Here is a 19198-nt window from a genome sequence, read left to right on the forward strand (position 1 = left end):
TAAAAAGATCATTAGAAAGGTCTTTGTATTGTCCCCACATATATTTATACATTGTAATAAGATCACCCCTAAGCCTTCGATTCTCCAAACTAAATAACCCCAAGTGTAATAACCTGTCTTGGTATTGCAGACCCCCTAGTTCCCTAATAACCTTGGTCGCTCTTCTCTGCACCCGCTCCAGTTCAGCTATGTCTTTCTTATACACCGGAGACCAGAACTGTACACAGTATTCTAAGTGTGGTCGCACTAGTGACTTATATAGAGGTAAAATTATGTTCTCCTCATGAGCATCTATGCCTCTTTTAATGCATCCCATTATTTTATTTGCCTTTGCAGCAGCTGCTTGACTCTGGCCACTAAATGTGAGTTTGTCGTCCACCCATACACCCAGGTCTTTTTCAGTGACTGTTTTGCCCAGTGTTTTACAATTAAGCACATAATTATACAACTTGTTCGTTCTACCCAAGTGCATGACCTTACATTTATCCCCATTAAAGCTCATTTGCCATTTATCAGCCCAAGCTTCTAGTTTACATAAATCCTCCTGTAATATAAAATTGTCCTCCTCTGTATTAATTACCCTGCAGAGTTTAGTGTCATCTGCAAATATTGAAATTCTACTCTCTATGCCCCCTACAAGGTCATTAATAAATATGTTAAAAAGAAGCGGGCCCAAAACTGACCCCTGTGGTACCCCACTGCTAACCGTGACCCAGTCCGAGTGTGCTCCATTAATAACCACCCTTTGTTTCCTATCCCTGAGCCAGCTCTTAACCCACCTACACATATTTTCCCCTATCCCCATTGTTCTCATTTTATGTATCAACCTTTTGTGTGGCACCGTATCAAAAGCTTTTGAAAAGTCCATGTACACCACATCCACTGCATTCCCTTGGTCCAGTCCGGAACTTACCTCTTCATAAAAGCTTATCAGATTAGTCTGACAGGAACGGTCTCTTGTAAACCCATGTTGATATTGGGTCATAAGGTTATTCTTCTCCAGATACTCCAGTATAGTATCTCTTAGAAAACCCTCCAGGATTTTACCCACAGTTGAGGTTAAACTTACAGGCCTATAATTTCCAAGTTCAGTTTTTGTCCCCTTTTTGAATATTGGCACCACATTTGCTATACGCCAGTCCTGTGGTACAGACCCTGTTATTATGGAATCTTTAAAGATTAAAAATAGTGGTCTATCAATGACTGTGCTTAATTCCTGCAGTACTCGGGGGTGTATCCCATCCGGGCCCGGGGATTTGTTAATTTTAGTGATTTGTAGACGCCGCCGTACTTCCTGCTGGGTTAAGCAGGTGACATTTAATGGAGAATTTTTATCCCTGATCATGTTATCCATCATGGGATTTTCTTGTGTAAATACTGTTGAAAAAAAGTCATTTAGCATATTGGCTTTTTCCTCATCCTCATCCACCATTTCACCCAGACTATTTTTAAGGGGACCAACACTATCATTTTTTAGCTTCTTACTATTTATGTAGTTAAAGAATATTTTGGGATTCTTTTTACTTTCTCTGGCAATGAGTCTCTCTGTCTCAATCTTTGCTGTCTTGATTTGCTTTTTACAGAATTTATAGGTGAAGTAAATTATAAGATACACCAACCAGACAAGAGAAAGCCCGAACAAGTATACCACATAAACTTGCTTAAGGCCTGGCAGGACAGGGAGAGTCTGGTGGCAGGAGCTGCCCTTGAGGATGGGCCTCGAGGGGCACCACCTTCTAAGGTAAAGGACCCCCAGGTAGCTCCGCCAGAAGTGGGTATTGCAGACACGCTATCCGAAAGCCAAAAACGAGAGACCAGGGAGTTCATACAGAGGAACGCAGATATTTTCTCGGAACTTCCTGGCCGGACTCACCTAATTAAACATGACATTATTACTGATCCACAGGCGCGGGTACGGCTAAAACCATATCGAATTCCGGAGGCTCGGAGACAAGCCATTGCCCAGGAAGTGAAGAAGATGTTAGAGCTCGGGGTCTTTGAGGAGTCCCGGAGTGATTGGGCTAGCCCTATCGTACTGGTGCCCAAACCCGATGGGACTATCTGATTTTGTAACGATTTTCGGAAAGTAAACGAAGTATCGAAATTCGATGCCTACCCGATGCCAAGAGTCGATGAACTGATAGAGAGACTGGGTTCGGCTAGGTACATATCCACTATTGACTTAACAAAAGGTTATTGGCAGATTCCCCTCACGGAATCAGCCAAAGAGAAAACTGCTTTTGTTACGCCCTAGGGATTATTCCAGTACCGAGACATGCCATTTGGGTTGCATGGTGCCGCAGCCACCTTCCAACGTCTAATGGATATTGTCCTAAAACCCCATGGCCAGTATGCATCCGCGTACTTGGACGACATCATTATCTTTAGCGATGACTGGGACACGCATTTGTCAAAAGTACAAGCCGTCTTAGACTCCCTAAAAACAGCTGGGTTGACTGCCAATCCCAAGAAATGTACGTTGGGATTGGAAGAGGCTCGCTATCTGGGATATAGCATAGGGAGAGGCGTCGTGAAGCCTCAAGCCAATAAAGTGGACGCTATTCAAAATTGGCCACGACCGGTAACCAAAAAACAGGTTGGAGCTTTTTTAAGGATCGTTGGTTATTATAGGCAGTTCATCAAACATTTTGCGACCATCGCAGCTCCTCTCACAGATCTTACTAAGGGGTCGAAATCTGTCGCAATAAAGTGGAACGCAGAAGCAGAGGAGGCCTTTCAGCGATTGAAAACAGTCCTCTGTGACCAACCAGTGTTGGTTGCACCAGACTTTAAACGGGAGTTTATTGTCCAAACGGACGCCTCTGGGGTGGGCTTCGGCGCGGTTTTGTCTCAAGAAGTAAATGGCGAGGAACACCCGGTGGCCTATCTAAGCAGAAAGCTTACGAGAGCAGAAAAGAACTACAATGTAGTTGAGCGGGAAGCCCTGGCTGTGAAATGGGCCCTGTGCACCTTGCGCTATTATTTACTAGGTCGCCAGTTTAGACTAGTGACGGACCATTCGCCCCTAACGTGGATGTCCCGGGCAAAAGAAGGCAATGCGCGGGTGACACGCTGGTTCTTAGTATTACAAGGGTTTAAATTTTCCGTTGAGCACAGGGCGGGCACAGCGCACAGAAATGCAGATGCGTTGTCTAGAACGCACTGCTTGGTGACTCGTCGTGTCCGACCCCACGGGCTCGAACAGAGGAGGGGGGTGTGTGAGGTGCCAAGGGGAGAGGTACTAGAAAACAGGTATATTTCTCCCCATTTCATTTCATATGTCTCCCTGTACTGATGATGAAGCCAGTTTATTTCACTGTAATCCAGTCCCGGTTTCCTTAGTGATCAGCATGGAAAGGACTGGTAGTTCCCCCTCCACTAATTCAATCCAGGTTTTGGTTTCCTGACTGGTCCAGCTGATATAATCAGGAGGAGCTGGGATCTCTCAGTCTATCTCTGCTGAGCTGGGAGCTGACACAGTAAGATTACATGGACTTGTTTGCTGTTATATAGGTTTATTTTGTAGTTAGCCTGCCATTGTTAGTTAGTGGCCAGACGGCCTTAGATGTTTTATTTCATTTTTGGCATGTGTAACATCGAATAACAAGTGTGCACAATAAATATGCCGTGTTCATATCCATGTGGAACTTGCTAGTCTGCTGAAGTGACTTCATAGCCACACGCTTGTGCCAAAGCAAAGATCCCAGCTGAGCTATCTATTCCCCACAATGTGTATAACAAAAAATGTGTAATTGCAATAATTTTCTGGGACAAATACTTCATTATCTGTAACAATTTCAAGGGTGTCAACACTTTTGGCCATGACTGTATAATACTAGGGTCAGGAAACTTCCATTAGTGGCACCACTCCAGCAATTAAAGAAAACAACTGCTGGAGTGATGCTCTAACAGTTCACAAAGTAAACAAACAACTTTAGTTTATAAAACATTTTCATTAAGCTGATATGTTGCCCCCATGTTTGTTCCACAAAAAGAATTCCTGATTCCATTGTATGTTATGATGTAATGATTAACCCCTTCACCCCCAAGGGTGGTTTGCACGTTCATGACCGGGCCAATTTTTACAATTCTGACCACTGTACCTTTATGAGGTCATAACTCTGGAACGCTTCCATGGATCCCGGTGATTCTGACATTGTTTTCTCGTGACATATTGTACTTCATGTTAGTGGTAAAATTTCATTCAAATAACTTGCGTTTATTTGTGAGAAAAACGGAAATTTGGCGAAAATTTTGAAAATTTCGCAATTTTCCAACTTTGAATTTTTATGCCCTTAAATCACAGAGATATGGCACACAAAAAACTTGATATCTAACATTTCCCACATGTTTACTTTACATCAGCACAATTTTGGAACCAAAATTTTTTTTTGTTAGGAAGTTATAAGGGTTAAAAGTTGACCAGCGATTTCTCATTTTTACAACACCATTTTATTTTTAGGACCACATCACATTTGAAGCCACTTTGAGGGGTCTATATGATAGAAAATACCCAAAAGTGACACCATTCTAAAAACTGCACCCCTTAAAGTGCTCAAAACTAGAGTTGAGCGAAACGGGTCGAAAAAATTCAAAAGTCGCCGACTTTTGGCAAAGTTGGGTTTCATGAAACGAAACCCGACCCTAGGATGAGGTCGGCCACGAGGTCGGCGACTTACGCGCCAAAGTCGCGTTTCAAAAGTTTGTTTTGCGCTCTTTTTCAGCCAATCAGGATCCACGGACACTGTGGGCAACGTGATGACCTAGGCACGGATCACCACCATCTTTCAGAAGGGCATGCAAGTGATTGGCTTGCTTTGGTGGGCGTCACAGGGGGTATAAAAGGGCGTGCACGCCGACCGCCATCTTACTTCTGCCGATCTTAGTATAGGGAGAGGTTGCTGCTGATTCTGTAGGGAGAGCGTTAGGCAGGGAAGAAGACAAAAAACTGCTTCTGCTGCTAGCGATTTGGCCTGCACAACACACCAGTCACTGTGTGTGCAGTGCAAGGGGAGGCTATATAGTGGTGTATCAGTGGTGTTGGTTGTTGGGCTGCCTTTTAAGGCTTCCTGACAGGCTGGCATTGCTGTTTACCCACTGCTCCGCAAACTGCTTTTTTAAAAGCAATCCCAATTTTTTTTTTTTCTCCTGCTGAGAAGAAAAAAAAACTGCTTCTGCTGCTAGCAATTTGGCCTGCACAACACACCAGTCACTGTGTGTGCAGTGCAAGGGGAGGCTATATAGTGGTGTATCAGTGGTGTTGGTTGTTGGGCTGCCTTCTAAGGCTTCCTGACTGGCTGGCATTACTGTTTACCCACTGCTCCGCAAACTGCTTTTTTAAAAGCAATCCAATCTCCCTTATCCTCTAGTCACTTTTGTCACAGCTGTGCCATCGAGCCTGTCACATAGCGCTCAGATATTCATTGGGCCTCACACAATCCAAAAGTGTCCAGTGTCCAAAAGTGTGTGCAGAGATTCAAAATCTCCCTTATCCTCTAGTCACATTTGTCACAGCAGTGCCATCGAGCCTGTCACATAGCGCTCAGATATCAGTGGGCTTCACACAATCCAAAAGTGTCCAGTGTCCAAAAGTGTGTGCAGATATTCAAAATCTCCCTTATCCTCTAGTCACTTTTGTCACAGCAGTGCCATCTAGCCTGTCACATAGCGCTCAGATATCAGTGGGCCTCACACAATCCAAAAGTGTCCACTGTCCACAAGTGTGTGCAGAAATTCAAAATCTCCCTTATCCTCTAGTCACTTTTGTCACAGCTGTGCCATCGAGCCTGTCACATAGCGCTCAGATATCAGTGGGCCTCACACAATCCAAAAGTGTCCAGTGTCCAAAAGTGTGTGCAGATATTCAAAATCTCCCTTATCCTCTAGTCACTTTTGTCACAGCAGTGCCATCGAGCCTGTCACATAGCGCTCAGATATCAGTGGGCCTCACACAATCCAAAAGTGTCCAGTGTCCAAAAGTGTGTGCAGATATTCAAAATCTCCCTTATCCTCTAGTCACTTTTGTCACAGCAGTGCCATCGAGCCTGTCACATAGCGCTCAGATATCAGTGGGCCTCACACAATCCAAAAGTGTCCAGTGTCCAAAAGTGTGTGCAGATATTCAAAATCTCCCTTATCCTCTAGTCACTTTTGTCACAGCAGTGCCATCGAGCCTGTCACATAGCGCTCAGATATCAGTGGGCCTCACACAATCCAAAAGTGTCCACTGTCCACAAGTGTGTGCAGAAATTCAAAATCTCCCTTATCCTCTAGTCACTTTTGTCACAGCTGTGCCATCGAGCCTGTCACATAGCGCTCAGATATCAGTGGGCCTCACACAATCCAAAAGTGTCCAGTGTCCAAAAGTGTGTGCAGATATTCAAAATCTCCCTTATCCTCTAGTCACTTTTGTCACAGCAGTGCCATCGAGCCTGTCACATAGCGCTCAGATATCAGTGGGCCTCACACAATCCAAAAGTGTCCAGTGTCCAAAAGTGTGTGCAGATATTCAAAATCTCCCTTATCCTTTAGTCACTTTTGTCACAGCAGTGCCATCGAGCCTGTCACATAGCGCTCAGATATCAGTGGGCCTCACACAATCCAAAAGTGTCCAGTGTCCAAAAGTGTGTGCAGATATTCAAAATCTCCCTTATCCTCTAGTCACTTTTGTCACAGCAGTGCCATCGAGCCTGTCACATAGCGCTCAGATATCAGTGGGCCTCACACAATCCAAAAGTGTCCAGTGTCCAAAAGTGTGTGCAGATATTCAAAATCTCCCTTATCCTCTAGTCACTTTTGTCACAGCAGTGCCATCGAGCCTGTCACATAGCGCTCAGATATCAGTGGGCCTCACACAATCCAAAAGTGTCCAGTGTCCAAAAGTGTGTGCAGATATTCAAAATCTCCCTTATCCTCTAGTCACTTTTGTCACAGCAGTGCCATCGAGCCTGTCACATAGCGCTCAGATATCAGTGGGCCTCACACAATCCAAAAGTGTCCAGTGTCCAAAAGTGTGTGCAGATATTCAAAATCTCCCTTATCCTCTAGTCACTTTTGTCACAGCAGTGCCATCGAGCCTGTCACATAGCGCTCAGATATCAGTGGGCCTCACACAATCCAAAAGTGTCCAGTGTCCAAAAGTGTGTGCAGATATTCAAAATCTCCCTTATCCTCTAGTCACTTTTGTCACAGCAGTGCCATCGAGCCTGTCACATAGCGCTCAGATATCAGTGGGCCTCACACAATCCAAAAGTGTCCAGTGTCCAAAGGTGTGTGCAGATATTCAAAATCTCCCTTATCCTCTAGTCACTTTTGTCACAGCAGTGCCATCGAGCCTGTCACATAGCGCTCAGATATCAGTGGGCCTCACACAATCCAAAAGTGTCCACTGTCCACAAGTGTGTGCAGAAATTCAAAATCTCCCCTGCCCTATAGACACCTTGTACCTTGTTTTACATTACTATATAGTTTGTTGGATTTTGTCTACATTTCTACCAAAAACGAGGAAGGCTGGTGGAAGAGGCCGTGGAATTGGGCGGGGGTTGGCAGCTGGTAATGATGGTGTTGGTGGTGGATCTGATGGTAGTGGCAAGAGCAAAATAGGACCGAATGCAGGAGGTGCTGACCCTGCGTCATCGTCTGGCTACATAAGGCCTCGAACGCTTAGTTTTCTAGGAGTTGGCAAACCGCTTTTAAAGCCAGAGCATCAGGAAAAAGTTTTGTCTTACATTGCTGACTCAGCCTCCAGCTCTATCGTCTCCTCTTCTTCAGTTGTAAAAAGTAAAAGCACTGAGTTGTCATTGGAGGCTCATGTTCATGAACCACACCTTTCCTTGTGTCCTTCACCCCAACCAAGATTGAAGGATGACGCAGGCCATACTACTGATTACTCCATGGAGCTGTTTTCACATACCATGCCTGGATTATCAAGTCAAATGGTGAATTACCCAGGCCAAGATGAATCTGACATGGAGTGCACTGATGCACAGCCGCTGATGGATGATTCTGCTGGTACATTCACTCAGAGCACTACATTGTCCTCGCAGTGTACAGAGCCAGATTCTGACCCTGATGAGACTCAGGTGCCCCTTCCCGCACACTATACCACCATACACGGTGACACAGAGGAAGGTGCACATGACATAGAAGAGGAGGTGATGGATGACCCAGTTGTTGACCCAGATTGGCATCCATTGGGGGAAGAGGGTGCTGCTTCCAATAGCTCAGATGAGGAGCATCCACAGCAGACATCGACATCGCAACAGCTGTTATCTGGCAGGCCCGGAGCACTCCAAAGACAGGTTCCAAACATCAAAAGAGTTGCTGGACAGCTTGTCCAGAGGGTCAAAAGATCACAGCGTGCTAGGCCGCAAAATGTCTGCCAAAGTAGGAAGAGTGCAGTGTGGCACTTTTTTGAACAAAATCCTCATGATCAGGCCAAGGTTATCTGTAAGAAGTGCGCAAAGACCTTTAGCCGAGGGAAAAATCTGAAAAATTTGAATACCAGTTGCATGCTTAGACATTTAACCAGCATGCACTTGCAAGCGTGGACACAACACCAAACCTCAAGTGCCACATGTGCAACTGATCACAACGAAGGTAGTCAGCAACGCTACATTGTTTCCCCCACTGTAAGCCCACCGGTTAGCACAGCAGCAAATGTTGAGGTGTCGTTGCAAGACCACAGCAGTCAGGGAATCCCACTGTTATATCAACGAAATACTGATTCTAGGCCATCAGAAAGAACACCAACTCCATCACCATCATCAACCCTCTCTCAGTCCGCCCTGTCCACCGCTACTTCCACCATATGCAGCTCTCAAGTCCAGCTCACCCTCCCAGACACTATGAGTAGGTCAAGAAAGTACTCAGTCTCTCATCCGCGTACACTGGGTTTGAACGCCCACATTGCCAAACTAATCTCGTTTGATATGATGCCCTTTCGGTTGGTGGAAAGCACAGCTTTCCGCGAACTCATGTCCTATGCAGTACCACGCTATGACCTAACCAGTCACCACTTCTTCTCTCGCAAAGCCATCCCAGCCCTCCACCATCATGTGAAAGACCGCATTGTCCATGCACTCAAGCAGTCAGTGAGCGGAAAGGTGCACCTCACAACTGATGCATGGTCCAGTCGGCATGGCCAGGGCCGTTACGTGTCCATCACTGCGCACTGGGTTAATGTGGTGGATGCAGGGTCCACAGGGGACAGCGGTGGTGGGACAGTGCTGCCTAGCCCACGGTATAGGAAACAGTTGGCTGTAGGCGTTCGACCCTCCTCCTCCTCCACTTCCTCCAGAAGCGAAAGCTCGTCCACAGAGCGCAGTCGTACGAGCACTCCATCTGCAGCTGCCACTGTTGCACACGATGTGTCCCCCTATCGAGCAGCTAGTGGAAAGCGTCAGCAGGCTGTGTTGCAGATGATGTGTTTGGGCGACAGACACACCGCCGAGGTGCTGGCCGAGTACTTGAAGCGACAAACTGAGTCATGGCTGGGCAGTGTACATCTTGAGGCAGGCAAGGTAGTTAGTGATAACAGCCGTAATTTTGTGGCAGCCATAGCCCTTTCAAAACTCAGCCACATACCTTGCTTGGCTCACACCTTGAACCTGGTGGTGCAGTGCTTCCTCAAAAATTATCCGGAGTTAACAGCCCTGCTCCAGAAGGTGCGAAGACTGTGCGCGCACATCCGCCGGTCGCCTGTACACTCCGTTCGTATGCAGAAGCTGCAGCGATTGCTCCACCTTCCCAACCACCGCCTCATTATCGTCATTGCAACAAGGTGGAACTCCACCCTGCACATGGTGGAGCGGCTGTGCGAGCAGAGGCAGGCCATAATGCATTTGTGGGAGGATACATGGCCAGGCACTTTGAGAGCAGACATGGAGTTGACAGGTGTGCAGTGGTCGAAGCTGAAAGACCTTTGTAAAGTCCTTCAGTGTTTTGAGGAATGCACACGGCTGGTAAGCGCAGACGACGCCATCCTAAGCATGAGCATCCCACTTATGCGTCTGCTCATGCAAACTTTGACGCACCTTAAGGAGCAGGCGTCTGCAGCCAATGTTGATGAGGAGGAAGAGGAGGGAATCCTTGATGACATTCAGCAATTGTCTGCTCAGGGACCTCTCCTGGACGAGGTGGAGGAAGAAGAGGAGGAGGAGGAGGATGATGGGGATGATTACTTAGGGGAGGAGGATGCATCTCGTGGGGCAAGTGAAAATGTTGGCGTGGCAAGGTCTGGTACAGGGTTTGTGCGTGACTGGAGGGATGTGGATTTGCCAGAAAGTGCTCCTCCACCCAGCACTCGCAGTGCATCATTGACCCCGGGAACATTGGCCCACATGTCAGATTATGCCTTGCGGATCCTAAAAAGGGACCCCCGCATTGCCAAAATGATGAACGATGACGACTACTGGTTGGCCAGCATCCTGGATCCACGCTATAAAGGCAAATTACAAAACATCATGCCACAGGAGAACCTTGACCTAATATTGGCTAATAAACAAGCAACTCTGGTAAATCGGTTGCTTGAGGCATTCCCAGCACACAGCAGCGGTGATGGTTCTCACACGAGCCGTACGGGCCGGGGGCAGCTTGGCAGAGGTGTTCGTGGTGCACACAGCAGAAGTGGCGTTGGAGACAGGGGTTTCATGACAATGTTGTGGACTGATTTTTCAAATACTGCTCACACAACATGGTAATACTGCATCGATGGAAAGTGACAGGAGACAGCAGTTGTCAACTATGGTAACAAACTACTTTTCCTCCCATATCGATGTTCTCCCACACAGGTCATTCCCCTTTGACTATTGGGCCGCTAAACTGGACACCTGGCCTGAATTGGCCCAATATGCCTTACAGGAGCTCGCTTGCCCAGCTGCAAGTGTGCTATCGGAAAGAGTCTTCAGTGCAGCTGGATCAATCCTGACAGAAAAAAGGACCCGTCTGTCAACCCAAAATGTGGATGATCTAACCTTCATTAAAATGAACCACGCATGGGTTTCCAAGGATTTTGTCCCACCTTCCCCTGATGACACATAGGGTGACAGAAAAATGGCTTGCTTTGGTCCACCTCTTCCTGGTACTTCACCTATTTCGCCTTTTGCATCAGCTGAATGTCCAACATCAACATATGCCACTTTCTAAAACTCCCTAACTGTGCTGCCTCCCCCCCCATGGCCGGGGTCACCACCTACCGCACGACACCGTGCGAGTGCCGTTGCTCTGGACAGGTGGGTAGACCGACTCTTGGGCGCGGGCACTGGCACAGGGTCCCTCATAGTGCAATCAAGTGTCTCTGACGGTGGTTGTGCACACCCGCCGTCAGACACACCGCTGTACTATGAGGGGCCCAGTGCCAGTACCGACGCCCACGAGTGGGCCCCCCTTGCTTGGGCAGGGCCCCAGCATTTGCAATCTTTACCTCTCTCTGCTCCTCCGCTGTGTAATCTGGGCCGTCAAATCCATACTGTGCCTGACACCGTCTGAGCCTGCCTCCTGAGACATATATTTTGAATGTGTACGCTATCCATACATGTTATCCAGGGATACGGTACCCTTTCTAACCTTTGTGCAATCACGTGCAATCCATACTGGGCCTAACACCGTCTGAGCCTGCCTCCTGAGATATATATTTTGAATGTGTACGCTATCCATACATGTTATCCGGGGATACGGTACCCTTTCTAACCTTTGTGCAATCACGTGCAATCCATACTGGGCCTAACACCGTCTGAGCCTGCCTCATGCTGTATAGACATATATTTTGAATGTGTACGCTATGTGACGGACTCAGCTCCTGCTGAGCCCATGTTTTGAGTGGACCCTCTGGGTCGTGGCACCCACCCACCGAGGGCGAGCTGACCTTGTGAGAATCCACCCCCTATACAGGGAGTGTCAGGGGCAAGACCAAGGGGGTGAGCCACCACGACTGCTGGGACCAGACGGCCGGCTCAGGGGACACTAGACGTGTGTCTGACGACAAGGACGAGCAGGAAGCAAGACGAGACTAGACGTAGGTGCAAGGTATCTTCATTAGAATAACACAAGATCACATACAGGGAAAACAAGCAAAACGTGCAAGGTGCGCGCGTGGGCACGCCAAGGTCCATAACATGGTACGTGCCAGATGGCACGCCTAGGCACAGGTAATGGCATGATGGCATCGGACTCCGGACTGCTGGCAAACCGACAGGGTCCAGGGATCAGGCTGCGGACGTCAGCTCCGGACATCAGGCCGCAGTCATCTGGTTCCGGACCTCTGGCAACGGTCGGCAGGTTCCGGGCATCCGGCAGGCAAACCAGGGTTCAGGCAAGGAGGCACGACAGATATCCAAGCAGGGTGCGTGTTTAGGGAACACGCCAAGGTCCAAGGCTAGGTGCGTGTGTAGGGGACATGCCAGGGTCCAAGGCTAGGTGCGTGTGTAGGGGACACGCCAGGGTTCAAGACTAGGTGCAAGGCAAGGTGCGTGTGTAGGGGACACGCCAGGGTTCAAAGCGAGGTGCGTGTGTAGGGGACACGCCAAGGTTCGCAAACGAGACAGGGTGCGTGTGTAGCCACGCCAAAGCATAGAATAAGACAGAGTGCGTGTAGAGACACGCCAAGGCACAAGGTACAAGACAGAGTGCGTGTAGAGACACGCCAAGGTACAAGACAGAGTGCGTGTAGAGACACGCCATGGCACAAGGTACAAGACAGAGTGCGTGTAGAGACACGCCAAGGTACAAGACAGAGTGCGTGTAGAGACACGCCAAGGCACAAGACAGAGTGCGTGTAGAGACACGCCAAGGCACAAGACAGAGTGCGTGTAGAGACACGCCAAGGCACAAGACAGAGTGCGTGTAGAGACACGCCAAGGCACAAGACAGAGTGCGTGTAGAGACACGCCAAGGCACAAGACAGAGTGCGTGTAGAGACACGCCAAGGCACAAGACAGGGTGCGTGTAGAGACACGCCAGGGTTCAGAGCAGGGCTGCGTGCTAGGAGCTACGCAGGGACGCACACCTCACTGGCCAATGCACATGGCTGTAACGCCAGCACGAGGCACGACTAAGGCACAGGAGGGGGCAAAGGAACCTTCGTGCTAGGAGCCACGCCAGGTTCAGGGCAGGGTGCGTGCTAGGAGCCACGCCAGGGTTCAAGGCAGGGTGCGTGCTAGGAGCCACGCCAGGGTTCAAGGCAGGGTGCGTGCTAGGAGCCACGCAGGGGGCACGCCACACTGGCCAGTACACACGGCTGTACACAAACACGTGGCACTTACCACGGCACAGGAGACGGCCAAGGGGAACCCACGCCGGGGTTCAATGCAAGGACAAGGCAGGGAACAAGGCAAGGAAAACAAGCAGAAACAGAGCCAGGTCAGAGCGAGGACAGAGTCTAGCAGCGGAGCGTAGGCAGAAGCCCAGAGCAGGGCCAAGGGAAGACCTTGGGACTAGACAAAGAAACGAGCACTAAGGAGAGGAGAAATGGTGCGTGTGCCAGGGAGCACTACAGAGCACCATAGGAGAGAGCGAGGCAGAGCAAGCAAAGACTGAGACCATAGGGAGGAACACAAAGCAAGGAATAGCAAGGCAGAGAACACAGGGAGGACTACAAGTCAAAGCATAGCAAAAGCAAGACATGGCAAAACAGGCGAGGCAGAGAACAAAGGAAGGACTACAAGTCAAAGCATAGCTAAGGCGAGACATAGCAAAACAGACTAAGACAAAGAACAGCAGAAGGACTACAAGGCAAAGCAAGGCAAAGACAAACATGGCACGAGAGACAACACAAGACATGGCACAAGACAAGAGGCGGAATACGAGCACGGAGCGTGTGCAGAGACGCACTACAGAGCAAAGTGCAAGGGCACAGAATAGAGGGAGCAACCCCACAGACCCAGAGCCTTGCAGGGAAGCAACACAACAATCAGGCCCTGAGCATAGGAAGAGGCGGCCTGATATAGGGCATAGCACCTCCTCCTCCAGGTCAGGACCAGGGGAGAACTTCCGGGATTCTAGACATGACGAGATGATAGCAGAACCAGACAGTGCAGGATCTTAGGAAACGTCACATGATCAGGGTTTCAGACATGACGAGATGATCACCGAACCAACCAGTGCAGGATCCTAGGAAGAACACATGATCCGGGATTCTAGACATGACGAGAAGACCACAGAAGGCAGAGCAGAAACGCAGGGATCCTGCAGCTCAGACATGAGGCGAGTCTGCACACAGCTCTAGCGAACATGCAGGACAGCAGACAAAACATGCGCATGCACATCGCTCCAGGAGTTCCTGAGACAAACAGACATGGCGGACGTGACACGCTATCCATACATGTTATCCGTGGATACGGTACCCTTTCTAACCTTTGTGCAATCACGTGCAATCCATACTGGGCCTAACACCGTCTGAGCCTGCCTCCTGAGACATATATTTTGAATGTGTACGCTATCCATACATGTTATCCAGGGATACGGTACCCTTTCTAACCTTTGTGCAATCACGTGCAATCCATACTGGGCCTAACACCGTCTGAGCCTGCCTCATGCTGTATAGACATATATTTTGAATGTGTACGCTATCCATACATGTTATCCGGGGATACAGTACCCTTTCTAACCTTTGTTCAATCACGTGCAATCCATACTGGGCCTAACACCATCTGAGCCTGCCTCCTGAGACATATTTTGAATGTGTACGCTATCCATACATGTTATCCAGGGATACGGTACCCTTTGTAACCTTTGTGCAATCACGTGCAATCCATACTGGGCCTAACACCGTCTGAGCCTGCCTCATGCTGTATAGACATATATTTTGAATGTGTACGCTATCCATACATGTTATCCAGGGATACGGTACCCTTTCTAACCTTTGTGCAATCACGTGCAATCCATACTGGGCCTAACACCGTCTGAGCCTGCCTCATGCTGTATAGACATATATTTTGAATGTGTACGCTATCCATACATGTTATCCGGGGATACGGTACCCTTTCTAACCTTTGTGCAATCACGTGCAATCCATACTGGGCCTAACACCGTCTGAGCCTGCCTCCTGAGACATATATTTTGAATGTGTACGCTATCCATACATGTTATCTGGGGATACGGTACCCTTTCTCACCTTTGTGCAATCACGTGTAATCCATACTGGGCGTGAGAACGGCTGGCGAGCTGTTAAGCAAGCTACAGCACCTGTCCAGACAAGTACAGGGATTCCCTAGCGAGGAGACTTATTTGATTGTTTTCAATGTTGGGACAGCAATTTTTGGGGAGCACTATACTCTGGAGAATGATAGATGGGGACCACCATACACTGGAACATTCCAAAGGTGGACATCAGACACTGGAGCAGCATTTACAGGGCCCATTATACACTAGAGCATTAGAAATGGGGCCCATTATGTTTGGAGCATTATTTGGGCCCATAAGACAGTGGAGCTTCATCCATGGGGACCAACATATACTGTAGCATTATGTGGAGCTCATCATATACTGTTTCAAACATTATATGGGACCAATGATTCTGTATGGAGAAATAGATGGGCCTCGTCATGAGATGTAAAAAGTGAGGTATTTTTCATTGTACTATACCGCTATTTCTCTGCCGTATCGGAGCATGATGAGTTGTGGTATGTGTTAAAGGGGCGCTCTTTCGCCCAGGGCACATGAAAACCTGGAGCCAGCCCTCCCCCCCACAGTTTGTAGCCAAATAACCCCCATTTTTCAGTGCGTAACTTGTATTATGAAGTTAATTAAGGTTGACAAGCTTAAGAAAGAAGAATTGATGCTTTTGGCATTCAAATGGGCACTGTAGGTGTGTTTCCTGTCCTACTCTCACTGCCGACTTTTATTCCCCATTGACTTACATTGGGTTTCGTGTTTCGGGACGACCCCGACTTTTCCCTATAATCGGACGATCTTGCTCGACCCGACTTTTGGAAAAGTCGGGTTTCACGAAACGAAACGCGACCCTAAAAACCAAAAGTCGCTCAACTCTACTCAAAACCACATTCAAGAAGTTTATTAAACGTTTAGGTGCGTCACAGCAATTTTTTTGAATATTTAAAAAAAAATGAACATCTAACTTTTTTTCATAAAAAAAATACTTCAGGTTCAATTTTTTTTATTTTACCAAGGGTAACAGGAGAAATTGGACTGCAAAAGTTATTGTGCAATTTGTCCTGAGTACGCAGATACCTGATATGTGGGGGGGAACCACTGTTTCGGTGCATGGCAGAGCTCAGAATGGAAGGAGCGCCGTTTGACTTTTTCAATGCAAAATTGGCTGGAATTCAGATTGGACGCCATGTCACGTTTGGAGAGTCCCTGATGTACCTAAACAGTGGAAACCCCCCACAAGTGACCCCATTTTGGAAACTAGACCCCCCCAAGGAACTTATCTAGATATGTGGTGAGAACTTTGAACCCACAAGGGCTTTACAGAAGTTTATAACGTACAGCGGTACAATTAAAAAATCATATTTTTTCCACAAAAATGATCTTTTCACCCCAATTTTTATTTTCCCAAGAGTAACAGGACCCTAAAAGTTATTGTGCAATTTGTCCTGAGTACGCTGATACCCCACATGTGGGGGTAAACCACTATTTGGGCGCATGGCAGAGCTCGGAAGGGAAGCAGCACCATTTGACGTTTTTGGCTGGAATTGAGATCGGACACCATGTCGCGTTTGGAAAACCCCTGATGCACCAAAACAGTGGAAACCCCCCACAAATGACACCATTTTGGAAACTAGACCCCCTAAGGAACTTATCTAGATGTGTGGTGAGAACTTTGAACCCCCATGGGCTTCACAGAAGTTTATAACATAAAGCCATACAATTAAAAAATCATATTTTTTTCCACAAAAATGATCTTTTCACCCTCAATTCTTATTTTTCCAAGGGTAACAGGACGTAAAAGTTATTGTGCAATTTGTTCTGAGTACGCTGATACCCCACATGTGGGATTAAACCACTATTTGTGCGCATGGCAGAGCTCGGAAGGGAAGCAGCGCCATTTGACGGTTTTGGCTGGAATTGAGATCGGACACCATGTCGCGTTTGGAAAACTCCTGATGTACCAAAACAGTGGAAACCCCCCACAAATGACACTATTTTGGAAACTAGACCCCCTAAGGAACTTATCTAGATGTGTGGTGAGCACTTTGACCCCCCCCAGTGCTTCACAGAAGTTTATAATGCCCGGGCGTGAAAATAAATAATTCGTATTTTTTCCACAAACATGATCTTTTAGTCACCATTTTTTTATTTTCCCAAGGGTAACAGGAGAAATTGGACCCCAAAAGTTGTTGTCCAATTTGTCCTGAGTATGCTGATACCCCATATGTGGGAGAAAACTACTGTATGGGCACACGTCGGGGCTCGGAAGGGAAGTAGTGACGTTTTGGAATGCAGACTTTGATGGAATGGTCTGCGGGTGTCATGTTGCCTTTGGAGAGCCCCTAATGTACCTAAACAGTGGAAACCCCCCACAAATGACACCATTTTGTAAACTAGACCCCCCAAGGAACTTATCTAGATGTGTGGTGAGCACTTTGAACCCCCCAGTGCTTCACAGAAGTTTATAACGCCCGGGCGTGAAAATAAAAAATTTGTATTTTTTCCACAAACATGATCTTTTAGTCACCATTTTTTCATTTTCCCAAGGGTACCAGGAGAAATTGGACCCCAAAAGTTGTTGTCCAATTTGTCCTGAGTATGCTGATACCCCATATGTGGGAGAAAACTACTGTATGGGCACACGTCGGGGCTCGGAAGGGAAGTAGTGACGTTTTGGAATGCAGACTTTGATGGAATGGTCTGCGGGTGTCATGTTGCCTTTGGAGAGCCCCTAATGTACCTAAACAGTGGAAACCCCCCACAAATGACCCCATTTTGAAAACTAGACCCACTAAGGAACTTATCTAGATGTGAGGTGAGCACTTTGAACCCCCAAGGGCTTCACTGAAGTTTATAATGCCAGGGCATGAAAATAAAAAAATCGTATTTTTTCCAGAAACATGATCAATTAGTCCCCAATTTTTTCATTTTCCCAAGGGTAACAGGAGAAATTGGACCCCCAAAAGTTGTTGTCCAATTTGGCCTGAGTACGCTGACACCCCATATGTGGGAGAAAACTACTGTATGGACACACGTCGGGGCTCGGAAGGGAAGCAGTGACGTTTTGGAATGCAGACTTTGATGGAATGGTCTGCGGGTGTCATGTGCGTTTGGAGAGCCCTTGATGTACCTAAACTATTGAAACTCCCCACAAGTGACCCCATTTTGGACACTAGACCCCCCACGGAACTTATCTAGATGTGTGGTGAGCACTTTGAACCCCCAAGTGCTTCACAGAAGTTTATAACACTCGGACGTGAAAATAAAAAAATCATTTTTTTCCACAAAAATGATATTTTTGCCCCCAATTTTTTATTTTCCTAAGGGTAACAGGAGAAATTGGACCCCAAAAATTGTTTTGCAATTTGTCCTGAGTAGGCTGATACCCTACATGTGGGGGTAAAACACTGTTTGGGCGCATGGCAGAGCTTGGAAGGGAAGGAGCACCATTTGACTTTTTCAACTCAGAATTGGCTGGAATTGAGATCAGACGCCATGTTGCATTTGGAGAGCCCCTGATGTGCCCAAACAGTGGAAACCCCCAATTATAACTCCATCCCTAACCCCAACACACCCCTAACCCTAACCCTAGCCCTAACCCTAGCCCTAACCCTAGCCCTAACCCTAGCCCTAACCCTAAGGCTGTGTGCACATGCTGCGGATTTTGCTGCGGTTCCGCAGCGGATTTGGCTGCTGCGGACCCGCAGCAGTTTCTGCTGCGGTGTACAGTACCATGATTCCCTATGGGAATCAAAAACCGCAGTGCAGACGGTGCGGAATTTCCCGCGCGGATTATCTGCGGTTTTCAATCCGCAGAAAGAATTGACATGTCAATTCTTTCTGCGGATTCTCCTGCGGTTTGCCATCTCCTCTATTGAGGAGATGAAAAACCGCAGGACAAAACCGCAGAGCAATCCGCAGGTAAAACCGCAGGTCTTTTGACCTGCGGTTTCACCTGCGGATTTTACAAAATCCGCGCGGATGAATCCGCACCTAATCCGCAGCGTGTACACACAGCCTTACCCTAACGGGAAAATGGAGATAAATACTTTTTTTTTTAATTTTATTATTTTTCCCTAACTAAGGGGGT

General features: G+C 47.7%; 1 protein-coding gene across 3 annotated transcripts in view; it reads right to left on the bottom strand.

The window, feature by feature from the left end:
• PLEKHM3 (pleckstrin homology domain containing M3) overlaps positions 1–19198 on the bottom strand; it is a 1535517-nt gene that overhangs the window by 1073297 nt on the left and 443022 nt on the right. The gene's annotated exons all lie outside the window — the stretch shown is intronic.

This window comes from Dendrobates tinctorius, unplaced genomic scaffold (genome assembly GCF_039654945.1).
Source record: "Dendrobates tinctorius isolate UK_male_01 unplaced genomic scaffold, ASM3965494v1 ptg000188l, whole genome shotgun sequence".
In the NCBI taxonomy this organism is placed as follows: Eukaryota; Metazoa; Chordata; class Amphibia; order Anura; family Dendrobatidae; genus Dendrobates; species Dendrobates tinctorius.